Raw genomic sequence first — 14,511 nt, forward strand, 5'->3', positions numbered from 1 at the left:
CCCTTCCCTTCCTTTCCCTTCCCTTCCCTTCCCTTCCCTTCCCTTCCCTTCCCTTCCCTTCCCTTCTGGACTTGCACCAAGCGGTAGGGTATATCCATATTGTACAATCCACATCTTCCTATTTTTCTTCATCAGCGCACAGTAGTAACAAACTAAGTGAAAGGAGGTTATAGAAAAACTTTCAGGATCACAGAAACAATTGGTCACTGGCTCAAGAAGAATTGATGTATAGAGAAATGTTCATTTCCTATATATGACTAACACAGAGCCCCACTAAAATTCCTGAGGATATGCCTTGGACAGAGCCTTCTAGAAGAAATTTCTATATTTCAAAACCATTACAGAAATGATAGCAGAGACACTAGACAAAATTTGTTCAAGAACAAGTTCATTACAAACATGTCTTTACATTTTATCCAGTCTGCTATCAAAAAAGTGCTTCACCAAGCACAAAAAATAATTGTATTTACCCTACTGCCCTTTTTTTAAAAAAAAAAATTATAGGGTTTGTTACATTGAAGAGTTCAGATCAATTATTAAATCATGAGTGACAATGTAAGTCATCAAAAATGTTAAGAGCATTCAGTCTAACTTATCCAAAAAGCTACAAAACTCATATCATTTCTACCATACACACACCACATGTTGCAGAGGAGTTTGCAGAACACTAAATACATAACTTCTATGTATATTCAAAGATTAGGAATTAGTTTTTGTGATAAATGGGTTACTCTAAAAATATGCCTACTTACCGATGGATTTCTTTTTACACTATCAATCTGACTACCTCCCTGCACATTTCAGTGTTAAATAAATCAGAAGTTAGTAAAGAACAGTACTTTTTTTTTTTTTTTTTTTTTTTTTTTTTTTTTTTTTTTTTTTTTTTTACAGGATTATCAGGGTGCCTGGACCCACATTCATCAACCAGGTCACCATCACTGTACACTAACATGGCACAAAAGAGGGTCTCTTCCCAGCAAGGTCCTGCTCTGTTTATTTATAATTCAGATAAGAAGGAAAGAGAAGTGAGATATAGCATAGCTTGTCTCTGTTATTCTTTTTACTCTTTTGCTAAGGTTACTAATGTTCTTACATTGTCAGAGTATGCAGGGATGTGACAAGGAAGGTCAAGGCCCATTTGGAATTAGATCTGGCAAGGAATGTCAAGGACAACAAGAAGGGCTTCTTCAAATGCGTCAGTAGAAAAAGGAAGACTGGAGAAAATGTCGGCCTGCAGCTGAATGGGACAGATGCCCTGGTGACAAAAAAATATGGAGAAGGCAGAGCTTCAGAAGGACATTTTTGGTTCAGTCTTTACTGCTAAGATCAACCCTCAGGAATTTCAAACCCTGGAGACAAGAGAGGAAGTCCAGAGAAAGGAGGACTTTTCCTTGGTCAGAGGATTGGGTCAGAGATCATCTAAGCAGAATTGACATTCACAGATCCCTGGGCCCTGATGGAATGCACCCACAGGTGCTGAGGGAGCTGGTCGATATTATTGCTAGGCCACTCTCCAACACCTTTGAAAGGTTGTGGAGAACAGGTTGCCTGAGGACTGAAGGAAAGCCAATGTAACTCCAGTCTTCAAAAATGAAGCTACAGGCCAGTCAGCCTCACTCCCATCCATGGAAAGGTGATGGAACATCCTAGAGATCGTCTCCAAGCATGTGTAGATTAAGAAGGTGATCAGCAATAGTCAGCATGGATTCACCAAGAAGAAATAGTGTTTAATCAATCTGATATCCGTCTATGATGAGATGGCTAGCTGAGTAGATGAGGGGAGAACGGTGGATGTGATCTACCTTGACTTCAGCAAGGCATTTGACACTGTCTCCCATAACATCCTCATAGGCAAGCTCAGGAAGTCTAGCCTAAATGAGTGGACAGTGAGGTGGATTGGCAATTGGCTGGGTGGCATAGCTCAGAGGGTCATGCTTAGCAGTGAGGAGTCTAGTTGGAGGCCTGTAGCTAGCGGTGTCCCCCAGGAATCAGTACTGGGTCCAGTCTTGTTCAACTTAATCATCAGTGACCTGGACAATGGACCTAGAGTACACCCTCAGCAAGTCTGCTGACTACACAAAGCTGTGAGCAGTGGCTGATACCCCAGAGGGCTGTGCTGCCATTCAGAAGGACCTTAACAGGATGGAGGGTTGGGCTGAGAGGAACCTCTTGAAGTTCAACAAGGGCAAGTGCAGGGTCCTGTACCTAGGGAGGAATAACCCCAAGTACCACAGGCTGGAGTCTGTCCTGCTGGAGAGCAGCTCTGCAGAGAGAGACCTGGGCGTCCTGGCGGACAGCAGTCTGACCATGAGTCAGCAATGTGCCCTTGTGGCCAAGAAAGCCAACAGTATCCTGGGCTGCATTCAGAAGTGTTACCAGCAGGTCAAAGGAGGTGATCCTTCCCTTCTACTCAGCCCTGGTGAGGCCACACCTGGAGTACTGTGTCCAGTTCTGGGCTCCCCAGTACAAGAGGGACATGGAGCTACTGGAGCAAGGAGCTACTTCAGAGGAGGGCTTCGAAGATGATTAGAGGACTGGAGCACCTGTCGTATGAGGACAGGCTGAGAGAGCTGGGCCTATTTAGCCTGGAAAAGAGAAGACTGAGGGGAGACCTCATCGAAGTGTATAAATATCAGAGGGGGAGGTATTGAGAGGATGGAGCCAGTCTCTTTTCAGTTGTGCTCAGTGATAGGATGAGAGGCAACAGGCCAATTGAAGCACAGGAGGTTCCATCTGAATATGAGGAGGCACTTCTTTCCTGTGAGAGTGACAGAGCACTGGAACAGGTTGCCGAGAGAGGTTGTGGAGTCTCATTCTCTGGAGATATTCAACACCCGCTTTGATGCCATTCTGCGCAATGTACCGTAGGTGATCCTGCTGGACAGAGGGCTTGGACTAGATGATCTTCAGAGGTCCCTTCCAACCTCAGCCATTCTGTGATTCCATGATTCTGTAGAAATAATTCCTAAATATACAGAGAGATATTATTGCACTTACCTTTACATGTTTGAAAGCACTGTACATGTTTTGTAGGATTAGGCCAATAATCATAAATGACAATAGGCTCTTTATTTTGCCAGAAGATTAAAATAAATATAGTCTTCCCCAGCAACCATTCTTGGGAGATTTCTAGACTGATTTCACAGACAAAAATAGTTCACACAACTCAAAAAAGTCTCCAAGCTTTTTGATGATTATCTAAACCTAACTAAAACCTCACAACCTTTCAGACATTTCAACATCCTGTACCTACAGCACATGTACTATAACTTAATACTACAAAAGGTACTTGAATTAATTTAATTTACATGGTATCTTCATGAAACCCATGCAATAGAGACCATGGGTCCTCATGTTAAATCTAATGCAACAAGAAGCTCAGCAATTCTTTAAAGTGGCTTTTGTGTTATTTGTAAGGAATCTGTTCTTCTGTGTCCCTCTTACATCAAAGTGAGAAAATAAAATGGTTCTGTTCTTTATCATTTTGTACTAGACATTGTATTAAAAAATTCTCTCATGCTCTCTCAAGGGCCATGTGAAGGAAGAAAGTGCATACAGCCTGAGTTTACTGAGACATTAGCTTTTGATGGATGGCACCATGAAAGATGTAAAACAAAAGCATCAGAAATGGTTTGCAACAAGTTTAGGATACCCATTTATTTTTATTTTCACTTGAGATTTCATCTAAGTGAAAGTAGGACTTAAGTGAATATATAACACACATAGACTCTTACAAAAGAAATTCTTGAAGCTTTTAATACAGTAGTGGGTAGTAGCATTGTTCAGCAAAAGATATTTTCTGTCCCCTAGACAACCCTCCAGCATACACATCATTACTCACAAAAAATAAAAAAAATAAAAAGATCACTGCTGCTATGAGAGGGAAAAGGTATTTGTGTAATTATTTATATCATACACATCACCTTGGTATCAAAGTGTTACATGTTTTGTATAGTCTCTATCAAAGGGATTATGAATGCTGTCTCAGCCTAAATTAAGAGTAATGCTATGTATCTGTTGTCACAGAATAAATCTGACCAGGAACAAAACAGCAGACTACAGCTGTAGACTGTGCTACAGTCTTGAACATACACAACACATATCGGGGAGATGGCCAAGAAACACACGGTGCTCCACTGAGTATTCAGCATGCAATGGAAGATGCTTATAATTGAGTTTTATCCTTAAAACCAGTTGTGGGTGGTTTCATATATTTTTTTGTGTTTATACATATATATATATATATATAAAATAAATATTATATATATATAGATATATATATATACATAATTGTAGCCAGGGCAAAATGTAAGTGAACTTAGTCTTCAACATAATAGACATATAGCTGAAAGAGCCAGCACTCAAAATGTTGTTTAAAAGATTAAACTCATTTTAATCTATATTAACATAATCGGTAAACTGAAACCCATTATTTTTTTTTTTTGTAACGTACAAAGCAGATCACATTTCAACTGTAAATTTTAAAGACCTAAGGAAAATATAAGAGTTGCATGCATCTTTCCTTGACCTAGTTATAAGTAGGTAGATATTCTCAAAAATATAATAAAGCAAAGAATACCTTAAGAAATGATTTTTTGCATTTCCCATCTCTTTTCAGTTAAAACAAAATAAAAAAACAACAAAACAATAACAACAAAGAGACCTTCTATAAAAAAATGGGGTGGGGCAAGTTTCTTTAAAATATGCTTAACTTCTTTTCTTTTCCTTTCTTTTCCTTTCTTTTCTTTTCTTTTCTTTTCTTTTCTTTTCTTTTCTTTTCTTTTCTTTTCTTTTCTTTTCTTTTCTTTTCTTTTCTTTTCTTTCTTTTCTTTTCTTTTCTTATGCAACAGTCATGTAGTAGGAAAGTTCTTTGTGAAAATTCTCACTTAGTAAATAAAAGTCTTTTTCATTTGGTTTCAGCATTCCCCTCCCCACAAGTACAGTGACATTCTAAATTAAATGATGCTTGGAATTTCTTCCCAAGCATCAACTGAAACCAATTCTAGATTCACAATTTTCAGAAAAAAAAAAAAAAAAAAAAAAAAAAAAGAGTTTCCCATGAAATTGCTTTGGTAGTTAAAAACCATGTCATATCACCATATTTTTTCCAACAATAAAATTTTATTTGAGCACATACCTATATAAACTCAACTATTTAACTATTTAAATGTTCAGCAAACATTTTTCAGTGGAAAAAGGGAACAAGAAACCCAAAACATATGGCTATGTACCATACAAAATCTTAGAGACACGCCATATTGTACGAAGCATGTCAATTCATAGTTCAAGATGAAAACATAAATAAATTGCAACTAAGCAAATAGATGATGTACGTAAGTGAGTTCTTTGTGCTAATTTGTTGAAGAAAATATCTTTTTTTTTTTTTTTTTTTTTTTGGAGCCCGAGACAGCCGGTCAAGTGACACAGACTTTAAAGTAACATCTAGCTAAGATACCTGAACAAGTAACATTGGGTTAAAAGGAAAAAAGGAGAGACTATTGCAAACCAGGTTCATGTGGCCAACACCTAGAAAGCAAAATTACACAAGCATTGCATCAAAATTTTTTTTTTTTTTTTTTTTTTTTAATCACTACATACTTATTCCCTTTAGAAATTACCCTATTCAAAATTAGTAATCGGCAGCTGTAAGTTATCAAGATTTCTCTAGCAAGACACGCACACACGCGCACACACACACACACACACACCAGATGGGCTATTTCTTTGAAGGGAAATCCAATTTCAGCCATGCATTAAACATATCCTTGTGACCCCACTGGGCGTTTTTGAGGAGCTTCCCCGGTTATCACCCCCAGAGCAATGCACACAGTTGCTAGGCAACTCGGGCCTGCCACTGCCCCTGGGGCCTTCTTCGCTGTTCAGGTTTTTCAGGGCCTGGGGTGGGGAAAATGGCTCTGTCAGGCTATGCACAGCCACATATTTATTGTAAATAATGAAAAATCACAGTGTCACTCAATGTTCAGAATCTTCAGTGGATAGCAGGTTTTTTTTTTTTTCTTTTTTTTTCTTTTTTCCGTGTGCGTGTTTTATTATTTATTTATTTAAAGTAACTGACAAAATCGGGCTACAACGCAGTGTAAAAAGTGACATTTTGACTCTAAGGGAGGAATTATTTGCAATTTGTTTTGAACAGAAGCTTAGTTCATGTCAGATGTGAACCTCCAGACAATCATTAGTTTAAACTGCCTGCTATGTGTTTAAAAATTTCAGTCAATTTGGAACTGATCTGAATTGCAAATGATATGGTAATAAGCCATTAGGGAACAACATATCTCTTTTTCACACTCACAACCCTCTGCTTTAAGGGGCTTCAACTGCACTGAAATATGAAAATACCATTTTAGTCATGCGCGGTGTCAACAAACATGGAGATCCAGAAATGGAAGGTAGCACTCAGAGGAGAAGACCAGCAGCTGCAACAGGAGCAAAGAAACACATGTAGTCATTAGTCTGAACAATGGCCAGCAGTCAGTTTTCCAAAGAATAGAGTGATTTGCACTGTAATGTAAGGGTCTGGCATCTGACTAGCGCCTAGTTACTTTGGTTTCTGAGTGAGGGATCTGAGGCATTCTTCATCCTCTGTGAAACTATTTTTTTGAACGAGTGTAGGCTTTTCATCACCTATGTTGTTTTTTTTTCCTTAAGCTTACCTGCATTTCCTCTAAACTAGCTGTTGACTCTCCTTCTGTGTTCAGATGAATGAAAAGATACAAATTGTCATCATTCCAGTTCAAGACAGGGCTCTGAAGTTGGTATCCTTTGACTATACCAATCTATTGATCTAGAAGACAGCTGCACAACTGAAAACAGAGCAAATGTCTTTTAGATGATAGCATTAAACGTCATGTATGTTGTCTCAAGTTTCTTTTCCCACTCAAGATCATTATAAATCACCTAATGATTTATAATTTATTGATTTATAGCCAGTCTTTAGTACCTGTCACTACATTTGGATGGTTGGTTGTTTTATACTACACAACAAAATTAATTATCCTTATAAAACTCATTTATTTCATGTTTTCTCAAGTCTGCAGCTGAGGCTGACTGTATGCCTCAGCACATGAGGTGATAAGCAACATAATCTTTAGATTGAAGCAGACTCCCATACAGATATGAAGAAGAGAGAAATACAGACTTCTGACCTGCATCTGTGAAATTTGAGTGCTGGGGAACACAGTGTTGTAGACGTTCCTGCATCACTCTTGCAACCCTAGGGATGAGTTAAAGGGGTTCTAGGAGGACTCCTTCTCCCCTGAAGTTATACCTGTAAAAACAGCTCCTGGAGATTTTGTATCCAGACATCTTATTTGCTGAGGAGAGACTAGCCCAGATATGCCTACAGCAGCCTGTGTAACAATACACCACTCTGCAGAGTCTTACCCATGCGAGGCCCAGCTGACCAAAACGCTGCTGTGTTAGCACAAATACTAGACTGTATTTCTGCAGAACACACCTTCATCCTTAGAAGAGAATTAAAGTGGATATTCCATTAATTCTTTCATGGCACATCCATTCAATCCCCTCTGCTTTTCTGAGATAGCACCATAAAATTGCTGACTGCAGGTGAATTTAGTATTACACTGCATATCAGCTTTTCTAAAGGGTTCACATCATCTTCTGTACAGCTGGCAATAGGCTAGAAAGAGGATTGCTTGCACAGTACCATTATTGACCTGCTGTGCTGTGAAAAGGAAATGGGCAAGGTCAGGGAGGTCAAAGGTAGAATGCTGAGCCAGAGACTTGCCTTGCATGAGGGGGAGAACTAGCAAGGAAACTGTAATGCAGTTAAAACTATGGGATTAGATGAGTAGTACGAGAACTTGATTAGCCACCTTCCCACCCAAAACTGAAGAAAACAAATCAAAACAAAACAAAACAAAACAAAAATCCACTATCTGCACCTCTCTGCCTCAGACTGTACATTCTATTCCAGCACACATTCTACAGAAACCTTAACAAAAAAACAAATCTTGTGAGACTGGTTATCACCACCCCATAATCTTGGTGTATATATGCATATAAAACCATACATGATTCCATTTTAACACTGGCAAGAAATTCTGTTGCATGAATATTAAAACTAAAGGGACAACATATTTTTAGTATTCAAAATTTCATATTAAAAATCTGTAGCAATATGAATAAGCCTCAGACGGTGAAAGCCTAAGGTTTTGTTTTGTATTATTTCAAGGACAGATGCATTTGAAACTACTGGAGTATAGAAGCTTCACAGATAATTCTGCACCAGCAAAAGTAAAGAATTCCAGACTCCCAATTTCCTGAGAGCACAACAGACTATTCATCTCCATCAAATCCCCATGAAGTAAATTAATCCTTTCCAATTATCGTTGCAGTGCATATTTGGGTAACAATTCCCTACTTTGACATGTACATGTGTGGAGCTTCTACTTATTTTAGTGAGATAAAAGGCACATTTCCAATTTGGATCTTTGAAAAGGTCTGACATTCAGTATTTATTATAATAACAAAGATTAAGAACACTCCTACTGAACAGTAATATTTAAAGATGTATTCCTTTCAGAAGTGATATTATGGCACAGGACAATTAGTATATTCTCAGAAGTATATTCTTCAAACAAAAAAATATTTCCTGTGATAAATACAGATTTAAATATAGTACTGTATGCTAATTCAGATGGAAATGGAGTAGTTAAATAATTTCAAGTCTAATCTCCAACTATTTATAACTTCCCCTGAAACTGCAACTGAAAAACAGTAAAAAAAAAAAAAAAAAATCTATATTCAATATTTTCTATCATTACATTGGGTCTAAACAAAACAGAACACACAGAAGTATGATCAGAATCCAGAAAACAATTGTAAAGGAAAAAAAAAAAAAAAAAAAAAAAATTATTCCCCCAATTACTCTGGCAAAGAAGTCTGTACATGCCACAATGCATGCTTTAAGCTTGTTATTTTCCACACACAAATTGTTTCATCACCATAAATGGGATCCTGTGTGTACAACTCACCCCTTGCACTTACATCTGCATAACCTGGCAGTTTAAATATGTATATTTTATAGTGAAAGTATTGAAATTTACGTATCTGCTCCAGTTACATTTGAAAACTGATTTTCCATGCAGAGGGTTCTTATCCTTATTTGACATGTGGCACAGGCCGAAGATCTGCAGTTGTATTTACTGAAAGGAAACCAACACAAACAGTGAGAGGGAAAGATATGAGCAACTTGGGAGATGTGATTTTTTGGACTTTCAAGTGTGTATGTGTGTGTGTGTGTGATAGTCATATACTTTTTGTGTCATATTTTTGGCTATCTAAATATTACTTTTCACATGACATAGTCCTGAGAGCATGTAGTATAAATGATCATAAATCAGTTATGAAAAGATAGTCATGTGAATGGCATCTGAAAGACAAACAATCATCTCTCAGCTCCAATTGAGCATGATCCAAACACAGAGTAATATTTTGGTTTGGTTGAAGAGGAATGCTACAGGAATCAAAGGCTCAGCACTACATTCTTCCTTGTGTGGATATTCTTATTGATTTCAATGGGATGGCTAATGTAATACGGTACAATCAGTTTTACTGGACTGTATTTTATTCCCCAGAGAATAGCACCATGACATTAATGGATTAAAATAATAATAATAATAATACAGAAGAGATTATTAAGAAGAAATTCTTCACTGTGAGGGTGGTAAGGCACTGGAACAGATTGCCCAGAGAAGTTGTGGATGCCCCACCCCTGGAAGTGTTCAAAGCCAGGTTGGATGGGGCCCTGAGCAACCTGATCTAGTGGGTGTTATCCCTGCCTATGGCTGGAGTGTTGGAATTAGATGATCTTTAAGGTCCCTTCCAACCAAACATTGACCTCACTTATTTGAAAACAGAAATGAGGAAAATTTTTTCTTGATATCATTAATTGCCACACATCTGGATCACAGCTTTCAGCATACAGACCAGACCACCACCTTCTAAGTGAAAATCAACATAATAGGAAGTAGGTGATTAAAGGTTGGGCATGGTACTTAGAGACATGGTTTAGTGGGTGATATCAGTGGTAGGTGGTTGGACCAGATGATCTTGGAGATCTTTTCCAACCTTAATGCTTCTTTGATTCTATGATTCATGAGAGGAAAACCATCTATATACACTTTATCAGCACAGCATATGTAAAGCGGGCAGCAGAATTCTCCCGTCAGGATAATATTCTATCATCTAGTGTACTTACAGATATCCCAAAGATTGTCTGGCTCCACTGAAGGTTCATAGCAAAGCCTCAAAGAAATCTTATATATATGCTTTACTAGGACTGGATGAATTACCTACATGAGTTTCAGCATTGAGGTTGTCCTCCATCTCAATTCTCAGACTAAATGGTAACCTAGGATTACCCTCCTTTCTCTTGTGCAACTCCTTCTTGCTAGCAGCAATGATACTAACATGCCATAGAAGAACAGTCTATAAAATCGCCAGTAGGTACAGAATAAAAATAGTGTAAAGACATCATCTTAAGTAAAAACAAGTAAAGACAGGTCTATCTACAGGATATGCAAATCAAACACAGTCCTCGAGGGAAGGCCCCTGCAAGGATCTTTTATACTGAAATGAATTTTAATCAATATACTCAATGTTCATAATAAAATAATTCAGCCCTCTACTCTAATCTGTCTGATTCATTGTTAATAGATATTTAAGAGGTTTCCTAAGCAGCAGTTCAAATGGTAAGCAAAGCTTTTGTAGAAATGTCTTTCTATGAGAATATCGTACAGTTCATTATAAGGGTTTCATGGCATTTTCCAAACACAGGACATGTAAAGAAAAACACTATGCACTGAGATTCCTCCAAATTCTTCCAGAGAGCAACATATTCTTATCACAGCACCCCTAGAGGGATAACAGAAGTTTTGGAATAAGTCCGATTTCTTATAGTGTTTCTGTTCAGTCTTTGGTGCACCTAACTCCAGTCCATCCAAGTTGTCCTCTTGCTGAATCCAGGCTATGTCTGCTATGGTAGATATAATGTGCTGTCCTTCCCTTAGATCTGGAGCTTAGTGTACTGTTGCAAACAGCAGGTAATGAATGCAAACAGACTTGAACAAAGACCTATTACATTTTCCACAAATGAAAGATGGAAACATCAAGGCAGCTGCTTCCCACAACTACCACCTGGATATAAGAAAGGTGGAATCTGCATGCAGAGTGCCTCTCCATACATGTCTACAGAATTCAATCCAGTCCTTCATGTCCCATTTTCTGAACATGGTTTTTATTCATTCAGAGAATGAAACAGGACAGAATGCATGTGGCTATGAGACAACATGTGCCTCAGGGCTAGTTACAGAGGCGAGGTGAAGGCATCAACCCCAGATGTGATGGTGAAGACAATGATTCAAAATGCAGTTCATCTCACAGTGACACAAAGCCGCAAGTCCCATTACCGTGAACAGAACAAAACAAACAAACAAACAAACAAATAAATAAATAAAAATGAACCAAAATGATAAAAAGGAAAAAGACAAAACTAATTTCCCTGATGACTCTGTATAAAATGTTCTATCTTCACTAATACAAAACACAACATAGAAGAAATGGAAAAAAAAATATCCACCAAAAAATATATGTATTTTAAAGATGAGCAGGTCATGCTATGGTAATGCACAAAAAGGAACAGCTATGTTCCTGGATCACAATGTTATCAAATGTCTGCTCAGAGGCAGAATGTAGTGTGCAGTTGTAATTCCTTTCTGTACGTCGTCGTGGTCACAGCTGTCCTCTCTACTTCATTCACTTTGCTGAACTGCTATGTAGGTGGGACTTGCTTTCAGCTGACTTTTTGTTGTTGTTGTTGTTGTTGTTGTTGTTGTTGTTGTTGTTGTTAATGCACAATGTTAAACTGTCTTATTGTTGTTAATGTGTCCAAGTTTCCAGATTCTCACATATGCATAGTTTGTCTCTCGATGCCATTACAATATTTAAGAAAGATGAGATTGCATCCAGAAATAATGGTTTATGGGAGCAAGACCAGATATTAATGTCTACAAAGGTACATATCTGCTTCTGAGTGAAGCATCAAGTTATACTGGGATAGTTGTTCCTGTGGTAGATTTTAACTCTGCCAAGAATCAGAAAGATCAGTTTTAACATGTTAGTATTTACAAGTAGATTTAATTATTTTTTACTTCTATCATACTACTATTTAAAATATTTGAAATGAAATAAAACAAAAACAATCAATACTGGCATTCTGTAGAGCTACTTCTCAGTTTTTCTTTTTGCTTCATAGTGATTCATTAAAAATTACCTGTTTCATTCTTGAAGAACTATTACATGGAGAAAATAAGATTTGTTATTCAGTCTGATGCTGCTCTTCCATTCCTTCCAGTACCCATCCAAAAATGCAACCTGTAAGAAGGGAATATATAAATCTCTCATGATATAAGAGAATAGCTTTGCTCTGTTTGTAATAGAGGAAAGTGGTGGGAGCTGGGTGTGTGTTTTTATTTATTTATTTATTTATTTATTTATTATTTAGACATTTAGCAAAATACAAACTTGCACAAACTATGAAAGTCCATTTCCATACAGCTTGAGACCTACAGCATATCTGAGTGCTCACAAACTGGCCATTCTGTACTTAGGCTATGTCTAACAAACAGAATATATCTAGGAAATGGGTGAAAATATTATTTGAAATATCAAGAAGTGTTTCCAAGGCACTAGCTCTAAGATCAAGATACCCCCTGAAGTGGATATGTATCTATATAACTCTAGAATATACTGCTCCCAAAAATTAGGGTTTGCCTCCTCTTTAATAACCTAATTTCAAGATTAGGATTCATCCATGGAGCAGTGCTACAAAAGATGACAAACCAAACATTTAAGGAGGTAGATGGCCACCATCTGATGGTCCACTGCCTGGAGCAGCTAAGTGGACTTGTACGAGAAGTATCTAGAAAGATGAACTTCAACATGGCAATGGGCAAGCAGAAAGCAGCAGCAGACTGGATCATTTCCTGTTGAAAATGGTGGAGAATGATCAGGAGGTCAGGGGTTGTTATGTAGCATACAACACCAGAAGAAGATTGTAGGGATATGTATACTAAGGGTTAACCTTAAACACAGCTGTGTACTTTGCTGGCATATAAGCTTAGCATACTTAATCAGGTGATTTATGCAATGTAGAATACAGAAGCATAAATGTCTATCTTCTGGTACTTAAGTCCGTTATCATTAGAATTAGATATGTCATCTATACCCAGTATGCATTATTTTACTTATGATTACATATTTATTCCTTTATCAGATTTTTGTTTAAATGAGCTTCACTGAACACAATGGATCTGAATAATTTGGTACACAATAAACAAGTCCTTGTAGCCTTATTATTTCTTTAAATAGAGAAAAGTATATGGTTAGATTAGCTCAAATGGAAATTCTCTGTCTTATATCAGGTTCACTAGGTTACAGTGGGAAACATTCATTCACTCCCAAATGAAAGTGTTCAAAAAAAAAAAAAATGACAGAAGGTATAGTTAATTAGTTGACTGGATTATTCAGTCCTTCCATAAAGGCATGAGCTCTCTTTAGTGAAGAAGCAAGCACTGACAGAATTTAATGCCTTGTAGATTCTTCTTTAAACATCTTAGACTCTTGTCAAAATAATAATTACATTCATATAGAATGGAGGATTGATCTTTTTTCACCTGATATGAGTTTTTCAGCTAGAAAAGGAAACTAAATAAACTGAATAAAACATGAGTTTACAACATACTTTAAGACCAATGGTGTTAGGTATTGTACAAAACATCTTGCAAAAACAATGTTCCTTATCTCAAAGACACGTATAGTGTGAGCAGGATAAAAATGACAAACAGGAAAAGACAGACAGATGGAAGAACAAGGAAAGAGTGACACAGTTGGTCAGTGTGATAGGCAGCATTGTCAGCACATCCCTAGTCTGACAGCTGTCAACATTTTATTAAACTTCACAGCAAAAGAGAGTTTTAAAGAGGCAGCTAAGAAAAAAACTCTTACCAAAAAAAAAAAAAAAAAAAGAAAAAAAAAGTGAGGTGAGACAAGTTAAAAATCTGTGAAACAGAAATCAGAATTAGGCTTTTTTTTTTTTTTTTTTCCTCTCATACATTTTTTCCCTCTAAGCAAATGAAAATAAAAAAGAAAATATTTGTTTTTCTGATGTCTGGATTCCTAGATCCATACCCCAGCATGGATTCTTCTTTTCATTCATTCATGGTCTGCATTGTCTTAATGCAATTGAAGAAACCCTTATTTTTACTTGAAATCCTCTCGCCTCCTAGAAAATTGACAGGTAGTCCCTATAAGAAACAAGCTGCTTTTGCTCTGAACACGCTTACCATCTCCAGTCACACTAGACATTTGCAGGGTGTCAGCTGTGAAGGAAACATGGATATCTTCACATGATCAACAGCTGCACTGTGAAAATGCATGTGAAGATGGGGAAATATTCTAGACCCTTACCCA

This window comes from Oxyura jamaicensis, chromosome 2 (assembly GCF_011077185.1).
Source record: "Oxyura jamaicensis isolate SHBP4307 breed ruddy duck chromosome 2, BPBGC_Ojam_1.0, whole genome shotgun sequence".
Taxonomy (NCBI): domain Eukaryota; kingdom Metazoa; phylum Chordata; class Aves; order Anseriformes; family Anatidae; genus Oxyura; species Oxyura jamaicensis.